The sequence below is a fragment of the Diabrotica virgifera genome, chromosome 4, assembly GCF_917563875.1.
Source record: "Diabrotica virgifera virgifera chromosome 4, PGI_DIABVI_V3a".
NCBI classification, from domain to species: Eukaryota; Metazoa; Arthropoda; class Insecta; order Coleoptera; family Chrysomelidae; genus Diabrotica; species Diabrotica virgifera.
The window spans coordinates 20,635,494-20,646,737 of NC_065446.1; positions in this window are offsets into that span (position 1 = coordinate 20,635,494).

Genomic DNA, 11,244 nt, shown 5'->3' on the forward strand with positions numbered 1-11,244 from the left:
TCTAGTAGTGTAGATAAAGAAACAATGGAAGCACGCAGAAAAATTTTGCAAACACCAAGAATACAAAGTCAGCCTTGTTATAATTTTAATAATCCCATTTATTCTAACACAACACAAACACAAAACGATAATCAAAATAATATAGGAGAAATAATAGTAAACTTTATTTCAGCAACATTAAATCAAATTAATCACAATTTAGATCAAAAAACGTTGGAATTATTAAAAAACAATATTTCACAATTATTATTACCTCGTGATGGCTAACGTTTCATTTCTTCAATGGAATGCGAGATCAATTAAAACAAATAAGGGTTATTTAGAAAAATTCTTGTATGACAATAAAATAGATATAGGATTAATATCAGAAACTTGGTTAAAAAAAAGTAATTTTATTAACTTTACTGGTTATAATGTCTTTAGGAATGATAGAGATGATGGATATGGTGGAGTAGCCATCCTTTTGAAAAAATTAATAAAATTTTACAACAGTCCTACTTTTCACCAAATTAATGACATAATGTGCAATAGCATATCAATTAAAATTCAATCCGGAAAAAAGTTAAACATTTATTCAATATACGTAAAACCAAATCTTAAAATCACTCTAAATGAATGGAAAAAGTTTTTTAATAGTCTAGAGAAGCCTTTTATAATTGGTGGTGATTTTAATAGCCACAATTATGTTTGGGGTTGTAGTACTGTAGATACTATAGGAAAAAATCTGTTAGAAGCTATTGAGGACTGTAATCTTGTAATTTTAAATAATGGTAAAGAAACTTTGATGCGTAGACCGAATAGCAATAATAAATCTGCAATAGATCTTACAATATGCTCAGCAAATATTAGTCATTTTTTCGATTGGGATGTTGTGGACGAGACATTAGGATCAAATCATTTTGCTATTATTATTAAGTCAAATATTAATGTTAATAAAGCGGAATGTGTAAATACAAAATTCCAATGGAACATAAATAAAGCGGATTGGTCTCTTTTCTCTTCTATCACTGATAATTTCATGGAAATAGATAATAATTTAAATTACCAACAATTTTTAAATAAATTAAACGAGTATTGTAAGATATGTATACCGGAGAAGAGAACAGGGACTAATCCACGATTTAGAAAAACTTGGTGGAATGACAATTGTAAAAAGGTAATAGAAGAACAAAAACTAGCTTTACGCAAGTTTAAACTACAGTCTAATATACAAAATTATATAAATTATAATAAATGTGTAGCGAAAACCAAAAAAGTTGTATTAGAGAGTAAGCGTAATGCATGGAGAAATTTTTGTAAAACTTTAAACAAAAATACACCAATTAAAGATATGTGGAATCAAGCCAAACGATTACAAAACATTTTTAAACCACAATTAAATCCAGTGACTGAAGGAGAATGGGTTGAGGAGTTTTTAAGAAAATTATGTCCAGATAATATATTTTCAAAAATTAATGTAATGGAAAGAAAAAACTCTATGCATCCACTTTCAATTCCATTTAGTTTCTGTGAATTAGAAATAAGCCTTAAGAATAAGAAAAATACTTCTCCAGGTATAGATAATGTACATTATATTATGTTGGCCAATTTACATCAAAAAGGGAAAGAAACACTATTAAATTTTTTTAATCAAATATGGTTATCAGAAGATATTCCAGATAACTGGAGAGAGTACCGGGTGATTCCTATTCTCAAAACAAATCGGAATCCTGATTCAGCAGAATCTTATAGAGGTATTTCATTGAGCTCCTGCATAACAAAAACACTGGAAAGAATGATAAAACTTAGGCTCGAAAGTTGGCTAGAAAAAAACAATAAATTATCACAAACACAATTTGGATTTCGAAAAAATCATTCTACTGTGGAAGCTGTGAGTCATTTGGTAACAGATATAAATTTAGCGTTTACGAAAAATTCTTCAGTAATCGCTCTTTTATTAGATGTTGAAGCAGCATACGACAACGTTAATTTAAATATACTATATAACAAAATGATACAAATAGGTCTGCCAGAATGCTTCTGTCAAAAAATAATAAAATTGTATGACTGTAGAAAAATTTATATATCGGTAAATAATAACACATTTGGTCCAAGACTAGCGATGGGTGGTTTACCTCAAGGAGGAATATTAAGCCCTTTGTTATATTTAATTTACACTTCTGATATAGAAAAAAATTTAAACTCAACAAAAATTTTACAATTTGCAGATGATATAGTTATTTATCAAGAAAACATTAAAATAGAAAATGCAGTCAAATCCATTGAAGAAGGAGACAAACATATTAAAATATGGAGTGAATTACATGGACTAAATATATCTAATTCCAAAACCAAATTATGTATTTTTACAAGAAAACGAAAAGAAATACCCAATCACATCTTAATAAACAATATATCCTATCCTGTACAAAGTTATGTTAAATATTTGGGTATTACTCTGGATAGACAGCTTCTCTGGAAAGAACATATAGACCATATAGTTAAAAAAACAGAAAAAGGAATAAACCTTTTTCGATTCGTATCACACTTACGTTGGGGAGCAGATCCAAATATTTCTTTGTTGTTATTTAAAAATAATATAAAAGCTATATTCGACTACGGATCAATATTATACAGTGACGCATCACAGTGTCTTTTAAATAAAATAGACAAAATCATTAATAAATCCCTTAGATTGTGTATAGGAGCCCTAAGAAGTACACCGATAAATAATCTACAAGTTGAATGCTGTGAAATGCCGATGGATATAAGACGAAAAAGACTTGGCATCAACCTTTTAGTTAGATTGTATGAAAAAAAGGCAAGTTTAATTTCCAAAATACATCAACTGTTTTTAGCAGACTTGACAGAAAAATATTGGATAAAAAAGAAAACTCTAAATATGGTAGATTTATATTCAAAAATGACAATATATGATAAACAACTTTATAAATATGACATAAACCCAAATTATAATATTGACTTTAATAATATGGAACAAGTTCAGGTATACTTTTTAAGGGACTATAGCAAGTTGCCTATATCTTTAAGAAAATTAGTGTTTATCTCCGACAGTTCACAAATGTTCAAAGATTATTGTATGCTATATACAGATGCATCAAAAAATATTGAAGGTGTGGGATGTGCCTATTGGGATAGCAGTAATAAAATTAGTAAAATGTTTAAACTAAATTCTATTATGAGTATATACACAGCTGAATTAATAGCGATAATGGAAGCACTAAAATATTTATCTAATATAAATCATTCAAAGTTTATAATTTTTAGTGACAGTAAAAGTTCTCTTAGTAAAATTAGTGCTATAAATCCTAAATCAAAAGTGAACTACATTGAATTATATATCATAAATAAAATTAAAGAACTTCAGCAACAAGGAAAGTCTGTTAAGTTGGCATGGGTTAAAAGCCACTGTGGAATAACTGGAAATGAAATGGTAGATGAATTGAATCAAATTGAAAAAGATATTGAATCAAATTTATACAAAGAGATTAAGAAAGAATGGAAAGAAAGGTATATTGATGAAAACGTAAATACAGGAAACCACTACAGATCAATCAGAAACTATATAACGGATAAACCTTGGTTTTCTAAAATGGAGTCGACAAAAGATATGATAAGAACCATATGCAGAATGAGATTTGACCACTGTCTTACTCCATCATATTTATTTAAAATTAATATAGCTGATAGTCCACAATGTATTTGTGGACAGTTGGGCAATCTACAACACAAAATTTTGACCTGTTCTCTTATCTCTAATAAAGTTAATATGTTTTTAAATTCACTGTATTCTTTGACTGATGTCCACCATCCCATTAATTTAAATTATTTATTAACATTAGAAAATAATGAGTTGGTATACCGACTATTGTATAAACATATTTTAGATATTAAGCTTAAATTGTAATTGTAAAATATAGAGTAAGTATTTCTTGTAAATTGTTATATGTTAAAAGAAAAAGAAAAGAAAAGAAAAGAAAAAAAAAAGAAAAGAAATATAAAAAAAATAATAAAATAAAAATAAAAAAAAAAATAAAAAAAAAATAAAAAAATAATAAAAAAAAAGAAAGAAAAAATATAAAAAAAGATATATAAAAAAAAATAGAAAAAAAAAATATAATAATTAAAAAAATATAAAAAAAAATATGTAGATAAAAATGAACGACGAACTTGGACAGTCCACAGTAAAATAGCTTTCGAATGAAGTAGAGGGCTAAAGAAGAATGTTGCAGTTTTTGCTGTGGAACTCTGAGAACATCATTTGGAAAAAAATTAATAAAAATATATATATATAAAAAATTATTAAAAAAAAAATACAAAAATAATTATTTATTAGTAGAATTGTTTATTATATTAGTATTAGTTTTAGGATAAGATACGAAAAAATGACTAATAAAATAAAAAATAGTAAAATTGGCGAATGGATTTAGTGTCCGCAGTCATATAAACCCAAACAAACAACAACAAGTCTTTCTTTTACCAAGGTATTCATTGGAAGGAATGTGCATATAAAAATAATTGACAAATTGGTTTGATATTTTTATTGATATTTTAAGCAAAATAGGTACACACTTAGGAAAATATATTGGAAAATATAGAGGTATTGTGTTGACAGATTCCGCTATGCTGAACTATATCGAATACAAAAGAAACAAACATCACCTAGTTACTATCAAAGAATGCACACAACTGATATATTTACGGATAAGATCATTCAAGCTTAACGATGACTGTTGAGTAAGATGCGACAAGTGTTGCATGGATATCTGTTGGATGGACATCTGCAGCATGGACATCTGTTGTTTTTCTAAAACTATACAAATTTTCTATGTAGTTTTCTCCGGACATCTGAGATTTTTACACAACTGAATGTGTGAGATAGATAAAGAAACTAAATATGTGAATCGAAACGAAATATGTAAAATATAGAATGTGATTATCAATCAATGTTAAAGAATATCTACCCACCTTGGTAACATTGAAACTTTTAGTTAAATGTCCGATTTAGGGTTAAGAATGGCCGATTTCGCAATTTTCAAAATTCTTAATCGCCTATAATATAACAAAAACTATTAACCTAAGAGAAAAGTCACTACAGACCTTTTCTGTTTGTAATAATTCAAAAAACCTAAAAAAAAATTGTTCAATGTAAAAAAATAATTTTAGGAAAAACCCCTAACCTTTCCCCTCGCCTGTCAATGTCTTATGCTGTTCAGATTCGCCTGTCATTGTACACATTTCTTCTAAATGACTTACTCAAACACATACTTAAATTTAAACTTTACAGGAGAAATTTTATTTTTCCCCTAAACTATGCACTTTTCGATTCACCTGGTAGATACACGTGCAGGGCTGATGCCTGCCAGGTCATGGTTTTTAGCCTTGGTGTGCTATGAATTATCACTATACAAATTTCTAGCCTTATAGGAAGACCGTTAGTCGGAGGGTTCACTAGCTCTTAGACTCTATCTAAATTGTTTTTATAACAAAGTAAGTACAAAGTAATATATCTTTCGAAAATATTTGTGTCGGTGTTTATTTTGTTTTGGAGTATCGAGCGACAGTTACAAAAATTAGCATTAGGTGAGACAAATACTGTTATCATCAGGGCCGCTGCTAAAGTGTTGGCCGCCCGTGTGCAACTTAATATTTTCCGCCCCCTCCTTCCAACAGTTTAGTCATTTCAACATAGGTACTACTAGTATTTAAAGAAATGTGCAGGAGACAGTAACGCTAATAATAACGTAATGAATAATAATTGTTCTGATCTCGACGTTAGGTACTTTTACACCTGGATCCCGCGTACCAAAAAAAAGTTATTATTTTTTATACTACTTATATATTACAAATAAAATCGTTTATCAAAAGCGTGTCTAAAATCATCAAATTCTCAACTTGGACTGAACTATAACCCATATATAACCATACATAAGCATAAAGGAACAATATTATAACAGAGCAACCATCGAGTATATAAATATAAATAAAAGAGATTTTTTATTACTCAATGAGAGCAACTTAACAAGCACTTATCTAAATTCTTGGAAATTATCCTATTGTCGTATCGTACTCTCTTAACAAATCATAAATGTTCAGAAATTGAAAAAATCGCATATGGACTACGTAGATAAAAATATCTTGCCAGCCACTTTGAATTAAAAAGCATTCCCGGAACCACTTTATGACTACAGCTGCAAAATGGCAGTTCATATAATAAATAACATGTTCTGGTATTTTTGTTCAGATTGTTTGGAATATTAGAGTTTATACAAATGTCTGAATCATTACTATTTAATTTTTTGAATTTATTTTCGTTTTAAAAAAAGTATCATTATCAGTGGCCTGCTTTTGGCCGCCCCTATAATCGGCCGCCCGTGTGCGATGCACACTTTGCACACATGGTAGCGGCGGCCCTGGTTATCATTATTATCAAATGCAAACGAGATCACCTTAATTAAATCATCGTTTTTCTACGGTAGTCCAGGGCGCATCTGTTTTGAGATGGACGTTGAGAGGTGACTCAAATTTTTTTGCAGAAATTGCTTAAAAATAACTCAAATAATAATATTTGAGTTATCCTCCCACTCAAAATGGTCCGGAACATTGTTTAAATAATCAAAATGTATAAATATGAAGGAAAAATTCTATTTTTTTATTGGTTTTTTGATTCTAACTTTAAAACTATTCATTTCTGAGAAAAGTTGTATTGACATAAAACTTGCGTAATAAAATTTCCTACAATATAGAATTAGTTAAAAATTAAAAAAAAAAAAATACAAAAACAAGTATTTGCATTTTACGTTTTTCAACCATTTATGCTAAATTTAGGATCTTCATATTTTACCCAGAAAAACTTTATGATATAATAAAATAACACTGTAAATTTCATTAAGATCGGTTTAATATATTTTGCAAAATAAATTTTGCAATCCAGCTTTCGCAAAAAAAATTCATTTTTTTAAAATGTTGCACGACTGAAAATAAAGCAGATAGCAAGTTGAATTTTTTTTGCTTATATAAGTGTACTTTACCTTTCATTTGCAATTTGCACAATTAAAACCGATTAATTACCACGCCGTCAGGAAATATTTTAAATACATAAATATTAATTTTTGTTGCTACGCGCAGGAGAGCGGTGTTCGGTTCACACAAGTCGGTTCACACAAGTTGATTTCCACCAAACTTTTTTCCAATCTTTATCTAATATATTATTTTCTTACTCTATATTTTGTTGTATTTTAATATTTTAATTCCACAAAAATTAAACTAATTTTATTATTGTTTGTGAAATATTGTTTAAACAATTGCATATGTTTAAAAATAATAAACTTTTATTCTCTAAGTTAAAATATATGAACAAATAAAGTTTTTGCTAAAAAAAGTGGTATTTCAAAGGATAGAGTACGTGTTTTTATTTTGCAATAAACAAATTTATTTATTTATATCGAAATGTAATAAAAATTAAAATGTATCAATCAATATCAAAGGTAATTGGAATGCCCAATCAGAGCAAACTATCCGCTGTCCTGCGCGTAGCACCAATAATTAATGTTTATTTAAAAAAATTCCTGACGCCGTGGTATTTAATCAATTTTAAACTTGCAAATTGGAAATGAAAGGTATAGTACACTTCTATACGCACAAAAAATTTCAACTTGCTATCTGCTTTATTTTCAGTCCTGTGACATTTTGAAAAAATAATTTTTTTTGCGAAAGCTGGATTGAAAAATTTATTTTGCAAAATCTATTGAACCGACCTTAATAAAATTTACAGTATTGTTTTACTGTATCATAAAGTTTTTCTGGGTGAAATGTAAAGGTCCTAGGTGTAGCATAAATGGTTGAAAAACGTAAATTGCGAATACTTGTTTTTGTATGTTTTTTTCGCAATTATTGCTATTAGTGCGGCAGATTGGTGCAAATATTATAAGAATTGTGCATTTAATGATAGAAGCATATAATTTGGACCACATATACTACACATATAAAAGTTCAAAATTAGATAGGAGGCCATCTCAGATTTTGCCTTTTACAAAAATGGCGGGGATTCAAAATGGCGACTATACATATGTAACTAATAGCACGATAACTTTTGAACAAGACTTCAGATTTTAACCAAATTTGGTGTATAGGTTCTTTCTTTGATGTATAAGATCGAGATCTTGAACCGGAAGAATTGGTTTACCAGAAGTTGTGTTTTTCCTGGTTTTTATGTAAAATATGTTTTTTTTTTCAATTATTTCACCCTGTATGTATTAATTTTTCAAATAGTTAATACGACCATTAAAAAGAGCGTAAAAATATTTTTTGGGACATATTAGCAAAACGTATCTTCACATGTACCTATATGCGGCAGATTCGTGCAAATATGTATTATAAGAATTATTGTGCATTTAATGGTAGAAGCATATAATTTGGACCACGTATAATACACATATAGAGGTTCAAATTTAGATACGAGGCCATCTCAGTTTTTGTTCCTTTTAAAAAAATGGCAGGCATTCAAAATTTCGAATATACAATATGTGACTTATAGCACTATAACTTTTGAACGAGATGTCAGAATTCAATCAAATTTGGTATATAGGTTCTTTTTTTGATGAATAATATCGAAGTCTTGAACCGGAAGAATCGGTTTACCAGAATTTGTGTTTTTACTGTTTTTTTTTTATGTAAAAATATGTTGTTTCTTTTCCAATTCTTTCACCCTGTATATATTAATTTTTCAAAAAGGTAATACCAGCGTTGAAAACAGCGTAAAAATATTGTTTAGGAAATATTTTGAACTCCTTAGTTATTTTACAGTTTACTCTTTAGTTAGTCTTTAGTTATATTAATTACCATTTAATACATGCATAACGTATCTTCACATGTAGGTACCTATGTGCGGCAGATTCGTGCGGCGAATAATAATATAAGATTTATTGTGCATTTAATGGTAGAAGCATATAATTTGGACCACACATACTACAAAAAAGATTCAAATTTAGATATGAGGCCATCTCAGATTTAGTCTTTTACAAAAATGGCGGGCATTCAAAATGAATCTGCCGCCCATAGGTACATGTGAACATACGTTATGCATTTATTAAATGGTAATTAACAAAACTGAAAAGTTCAAAATATTTCCTAAAAAAATAATTACACTCTTTTCAATGGCGTTATTACCTTTTTGAAAAATTTATATACACAGGGTGAAAGAATTGAAAAAGAAACAGCATATTATTACATAAAAAAACAGTAAAAGCACAAATTGTGGTAAACCTATTCTTCCGATTCAATATTTCGATATTACTCATCAAAGAAAGAACCTATATACCAAATTGGGTTGAAATCTGGCGTTTCATTCAAAAGTTATCGTGCTATTAGTCACAATGTATAGTCGCCATTTTGAATCCCCGCCATTTTTATAAATGGCAAAATCTCAGATGGCCTCATATCAAAATTTGAACCTTTATATATGCAGTATATGTGGTCCAAATTATATACTTCTATCATTAAATGCACAATTGTTTCACATATCGGCTGCACTATATTTTGCAGCAAGGGTGACTATTTTTTTAAATTTTAACCAATTCTATATTCTTGGAAATTTAATTACGCAACTTTTATGTCAGTACAACTTTTCTCGAAAATGAATACTTTTAAAAGTATAGTCAAAAAACGAAGAAAAAAATCGAATTTTTCCTTAATTTTTTGACATTTTGATTATTTATACAATGTTCCGTACTTTTTGAGAGGGAGGATAACTCAAATATTATTATTTGAGTTATTTTCAAGCAATTTCTGCAAAAAAACTTGAGTCACCTCTCAACGTCCAAATGTACTAATATTTTTTTCACTTTCGAGAAAAGTTGCACAAAAATAAAAGTTGAGTAATTAAATTTCCTACAATATAAGATTGGTTAAAAATTTTCAAAATTGTTACCCTAGTTGCAAAATAGCAATAATTGGGAAAAAAACATAAAAAACAATTATTCGCATTTTACGTTTTTCAACCATTTCTGCTACACTTAGGACCTTCGTATTACACTCAGAAAAACTTTATGATATGATAAAATAGTATTGTAAATTTAGTTAAGATCGGTTCAATAGGTTTTGCAAAATAAATTTTGCAATCCAGCTTCCGCAAAAAAAATTAATTATTTCAATATGTTGCAGGACTAAAAATAAATCAGATAGCAAGATAATTTTTTTTACAAATAGAAGAATACTGTACCTTTCATTTGCAATTTGGAAAATTAAAATCAGTTAACTACCACGGCGTCAGGAATTTTTTTTAAATAAATATTAATTTTTGGTGCTACGCGCAGGACAGCGGTGTTCGATTAACACAAGTTGATTTCCACCAAAATTTCTTCTAATTTTTATCTCATATATTATTTTCCTACTCTATATTTTGTTGTATGTTCATATTTTAATTCCACAAAATTCAAACTAATTTGATTATTGTTTGTGAAAAATTGTTTAAACAATTGCATATGTTTAAAAATAATACACTTTTATTTTTTAAGTTATAATTATATGAACAAAGAAAGTTTTTGCTAAAATAAGTGTTATTTCAAAGGACAGAGTATGTGTTTTTATTTTGCAGTAAACGAATTTATTTACTTATTTCGAAATGTACTAAAAATTAAAAGTTATCAATCATTATCAAAAGTTACTGGAATGCCCAATCAGAGAGAACGTATCCGCTGTCCTGCGCGCAGCAAATTCGTGACGTCGTGGTAGTTAACCGATTTTAATTTTGCAAATTGCAAATGAAAGGTATTTACAGTATTGTTTTATATGTAAAAAATCAACTTGATGCCTGCTTAATTTTCAGTGCTGCAATATTTTGAAAAAATGATTTTTTTGCGAAAGATGGGTTTCAAAATTTATTTTGCCAAATCTATTAAACCGATCTTAATGAAATTTACAGTATTATTTTATCATATCATAAAGTTTTTCGGGGTGAAATATGAAGGTACTAAGTTTAGCATAAATGGTTGAAAAACGTAAAATGCTAATACTTGTTTTTTTATGGTTTTTTTCGAAATTATTGCTATTTTGCCACAAGGGTGACAATTTTTAAAATTTTCAGTTAATCCTATATTATAGGAAATTTAATTACGCAACTTTTATGTCGGTGCAACTCTTCTCGAAAATGAATACTTTTAAAGTTATAATCAAAAACCCAAAAAAAATCGAATTTTTCCTTAATTTTTTGACATTTTGATTATTTAAACAATGTTCCGAACCTTT